Below are 5451 nucleotides of genomic sequence, written 5' to 3' on the forward strand. Positions count from 1 at the left end.
CCCTAACCATCTCCCTCTTCACCACCCCGCGAGGCTGACTCAGTACGGGACTGCACTACTTGATCGTTTTCGAGAATACAGTTGAGGGCGACGCACGTGGAGTCGGCTTGACCTTGGTCAGGGAAAGGGCTCCCCATTTTTACTAACCATCAAGTACTACTAATCTCAGCGGCAAAACAAAAAAAAAACAACAACCAGTAATACGTCTCTTTCCGATTAACCAGTTCATTATACCGGCCTCCCTAGCTACCTTAAACCCGTCCGTCCTTATCTCCGGTGTTCCCGCACTAAATCACGCATGGCTCAACTCGGAAGCAACCGGCCATTTGCATAATCGTCACGCCGGTCACGTAACTGCTGCGTGCAACCGCGCGTCTTGCGCTTCAGCATCCCACTACCATCCCAATGTCACACTATATACTATATACATACATCTTATGTTAGACCCCATACACACTGCCACTTGTATTCACTCCATGGCCAATAGACCCCTCCCTTCGCTTTTCACAGTTCAAATTCCTACACCTCTACTCCTACTCCATCGATATATCCGTCCCTCCTCACTTCTCTTTTAGTACTTTTCACGTACACCTTCAAAATTAGATTTCGCGAAAGCTCAACTCCAATGCCCCCCCCTCTCCCAACAGATCGTTTTTTAAATTCAATCGTGTATAAACAAACCGAGATTTTCATCTGAAAATCCATACCACTAATACCCATAACTTTATCAAAATGAAAATTCACGCAATTAGTAACAGAGCGGCTATATTGTTTTGCACCAGCCAGATCAATCAAACAAACTATGAAAATTCAGTATCAATACACAAAGCGACAATTTCGATAATTTTAACGACAAACTCAAACCACCACTTGACAGTCTACTACGTATCGGCTTGATGACGAGAACCAATGCAGATATGGGCGATGAGGGGGAAGAGGCAAAGAGGATAGTGTGGATATCGAATGGCCATGTACCTTTGTTCCCCCGACAAACCAGCCCCCTACCCCCTCATCATCCACCATCCCAATTTCATACAGACAAACCGTCTATATGGCATTAAACACGACACATACGTTCAATGTACGTACACGAATTACGCATTTCACACGGATGAAGTGGAAGCTCTCAATCAGACGTCGAGTCGGTGCGCGTCGCCCCAACGAAATCCATCGATCAACTCAATTAACTAATTGCCCATCCACCAGGCCTGCCCCCCATCACACCCCCTCTCATACTACTCCGTCTATAAATCCATTCCTATTCGTTATTTTAATCCAAAAGTCAACATTACCGAGTACACAAGCACTCTCAAGTAATTTTCCTTCGTCTCCAAATTTTACTAGCTATTTTTTGCTTCCCAACGGACGCTTTGTAATCGACAAAATGTAAGTTTCCCATTTTTTTCATGTATCAACCCAGGGAAATCGAAAATGCATTTTGTAGACACTGCCCGAATGTATGTATGTATGTGTACGTGTACACGGAGAGAAATATTTAGTAAAAATTACGGAACTTTCAGTTTACTTACCGATTACGGAGTTGATTCGAAAAATTTAAGTGACGGTATTGTTATTTTTCACCGATAATTCAGATAAAAATTACGGAACACCGCGAAGAAATTCCGTGACTTTAGATAAAAATTACGTGACAGTTCCGTAAAATTTCCGACAACCACATTTCGCTCCAGAATTACGGAAAATACACGTAATTTTTATTGAATATTTCTCTCAGTGTATGCAATATTTTCTTCCATTCAATTTCTTTGATTGCTCACTCTCATCTCCACCTAATTGACTTTTCTTTTTTTTTTTCAAATGTAGGTCTCATTGGGCCCTATCTATCGCCGTCACCAAAATCGATTTCATCAATCTTCGATTTCATTCGGACAAAATTGCCATTTCTCCACGCAAAGAAATTAATTTTCTTTCCACAACTTTCGGGAGTTTCTTTCCACTAGTAAATATACTTAGCAGAAGAATTTTCTTTTTTCCCAGTATATTGCTAATTTATTAGCAAGGACAACTACATGATATGCGATATAATAGCAACACCTGATTTTGCATATATTCGCCCTGGAGTTGATATTAAAAAACTCATGAACACAAACTCATGACCACAAACGTGTGAAAAAAAAAATGAGAATGAAATAATTGGACTGTGAAATCCGCCGTAACCGCTGAATTCTTGGGAAAATATTGAGAAAGAGAAAACCGGACAAATGAAAAAAAAAAAGGTACCAAAGGTGATGAGGTGGTAATCCAGTTTTAAAATGCCAGTCCAGACGCACTAATAAGTCGGCTGGGGGTGTGACCCCCCCAAGTCAATTAGCGAGGTAGTAGTTCCTTCGAGTCCTAAATAAACAGCCGCAGGTGTTCAAAAAACCGAGAATAAGAGTACGATTCGTACATCGTCGAGAGCATACAAATCCAATCGACTAGAGTATTTCTCCCATAATTGGGAGAATTAATATCCGACTAAAGTTGAGCCCACATGAAAAGAGGGAATTGAAAATGTATTCCACGATTTACAAATTTTAGACCATTATGACTCATGTACCAGCGGTTTTCTCCGATAAACGTGACGGAATGGCTGCACTGCAGGCATCATTTCCTATCCACCAATTCTCCCATCAACATTTATACCAATACCAAAGCTATTTCATTCATTCATCTCTGCTATGCCCACAGAAAAATATTTCAAATCAATATTCACTTGAATCTTTCCATTTATTTTTCTCCCTCGAAAAAGCCACAATTCCCCATATTTATGATTCCACTTGTAACTATCTATAGTTCCGACTATCGATTTAATTCACTGCTTAAATATTTCTTCTAAATGAAAGAGAACACTTCATAAGTCTCTGAGAATCTTATGTTCAATGATGTTCAAAGGTACCTCTTCATAACGCCAAATGCACCAACGACGTGTATACTCTCAAAGGAGAAGCCCTCCAAAGTTCATTATTTCGAATTCATCCTGAGGAATCTACCGGGCCACACATTGAAAAGCCTCAAGGAAGGAAGGAAGATGGGGGATCGCGTGTCCCAGTTTTCGTCCTGTCCTACCAATGATTTAAAGCCGAAGAAACTATGCAGATAAGCAGAAAGACTTCCATCCAACCCAACTCCCTAACTCATCACCGAGAGAATGAAATTGGCGAGATTACCATGTCCACAACATAGTAAAAACATTTATGAATCAACTCTATGCCTACTCTCTCCCTCAACTATTCAAGAATATTAAAATGCTAATGAGCCCCGACTCTTTGAGAATAACAGAGAATCTCCTAAGTAAAAACTATGATTTAATAGAGTAATTCACCGTTGAAAGAAACTAATAAAAATTTGACGCTCGATTTATTTGAATAATACATTTGTTCTGATTGGATTCCACCTATCCATCTCTACAAGATACCACGAATAAAAACCATGGAAGATGAAGTATTCGCAAAAACCTGATAAAAAATCACAGAGGTTCTTCAGACTCAATATTTTTACGTCTCGGGAAATAAACAAGGTAGAAATTCACTTGTATCACGTGAGATATATTTTATACGTTCCACTCGGGTAGTCGAAACCGACATTGGCTCTTTGCTACGTGTGTTCTTTCGTCCAAAGGGAAAGAAAAACCGAAAGATAAGTTGAAAGAAAATGAGGGGATGAAAAGAGGGGATGAGAAAAATACAAGGAGGGAATTCATCTTCGAAATGATCCACGGTGCTGAGAGAGGGGAGAAAGAGAGAAAGCTGGATGGATAGTGAATCCAGTGTCTGTGTAGAATTTGAAAAGAAGCACAAAGAGTCTCTCTCTCTGCTTGCCCATCAAAACCAAACACAAGTGGCAAAATTTTTTTATATTTATCAATCTCACGAGTATCCCACATCACTAAAAAAACAATCACAGATCAACAGTGAATTAAATATGGATAAAATGTGAGGCTCATAAAAATATTTCAACGTTTATGTCATACTAGCATCATCAAAGTGACTAGAGCCACTGTCTTATCTCGTCGTTTCCGGTCCAGCGAGTCGGAAATGCGTAATAGAAGGACTTTGCGAACCAAAGTCTTATACCCTACTTTATATAGTAGATATATCCATCGTTAGCAGAAGAATTTCAGAGACGAGTTACGAGCGATCACGAGCTTCTACCAATAACCAAGAGGTCATTTTACTGCATCCCCACTATCAACCCCTGGTCAATCACTGAGATAACAATCACAGCAGCTTATAGTTGGCAAAATGTAATTGAATCTTCCGTTCAAAATGATTCATCAGCATTGTCAGAAGTCGGCAACCCTATTGTCACCTCAGCCCTTCAATAATACTATCCTGAGAACCCTCATATATCTATTCTATTCTACTCGACACTAGTGTCTCGTTCATTGCACATTTACGATTATAGCCACGGCGGGAATCTCGGCATTGGGTTAATGATCTTCTCCGTGCGAATTACCCAACTCTCATTGCTACAATCTCTAACCTCTTCCCACGACTCTTCTATAGATTGACGACTTTAAAAAAAAAGTCCTTAGCCTCTCGATTCGTTAGAGTTATTAGCAAGTTATGGTCACGTAATTAGAACAATATAATCCATAGAATCAACTGTCAAACGGATAGTTATGACTGGGAGAGGAGAGGGTAAAATGACCGTGTCGGTAAAATGGACCGCTCTTTTTTAGATTTTCTAAGTTTTTTCCTCATTTTTTATAAAAACGTAGAGGCGGAGTAATTCATGTGTTGATGGGTGTTTAAATTTTGGATTTAATTAATTAATACGGAGTTTTAATTAACACTCAAACGATGATACAGATTTAATTTGCACGAAGCAGAAATTCATTGTTTTTTAAAGTCTCGACGAATCAATTGGGGACCACTGAAAAAAAAAATCGTGAGAGATAGGGAAGTCCATTTTACCGATCATCCCCCAAAAATTTTCGTTATGTCGACGCGTTGCACAAGTAGCCATTTAAGTTCTAAGAATAGTTGAATGAGTTTTTGCTGAGGGGTCCATTCAGCCCCCCTCTTTCCCAAAAAATAAATGTCTTGGAAATGGCTCGACTTGTCCTCATGACCAAGCCCAACGAAATTCGTGTTAATTACGCCGGTATCTCTTCAAATTCTCCACCTCTCATCCTCGGCAATTTTCTAAATTGCATACGTTGGTGTAAAATCCATTTTTCAATGCTCCATGCAACATTTCTTTTCATTATTTTTTTTTTTCCTTCGAAACTTCAACTCTCGTGGAGTGGCCACGTTGTCACGGATGAAAGGAAGTGTCTACGAAGCTTCGTTTGGAATTTTCACAAAGGGAAGACGCGCAGTCTTTTCAACCCCTTTCTCTTCTCCCCCAACTCTTCTCTCATCCCTCCATCTCCTCTTTACGTCATCGTCTTCTTCAGGGACATCTTTAAACCGCCCAGCTCATCAGAGCACAAACCCCAGCCCCCCC

This window comes from Fopius arisanus, unplaced genomic scaffold (genome assembly GCF_000806365.1).
Source record: "Fopius arisanus strain USDA-PBARC FA_bdor unplaced genomic scaffold, ASM80636v1 scaffold00012, whole genome shotgun sequence".
NCBI lineage: Eukaryota > Metazoa > Arthropoda > Insecta > Hymenoptera > Braconidae > Fopius > Fopius arisanus.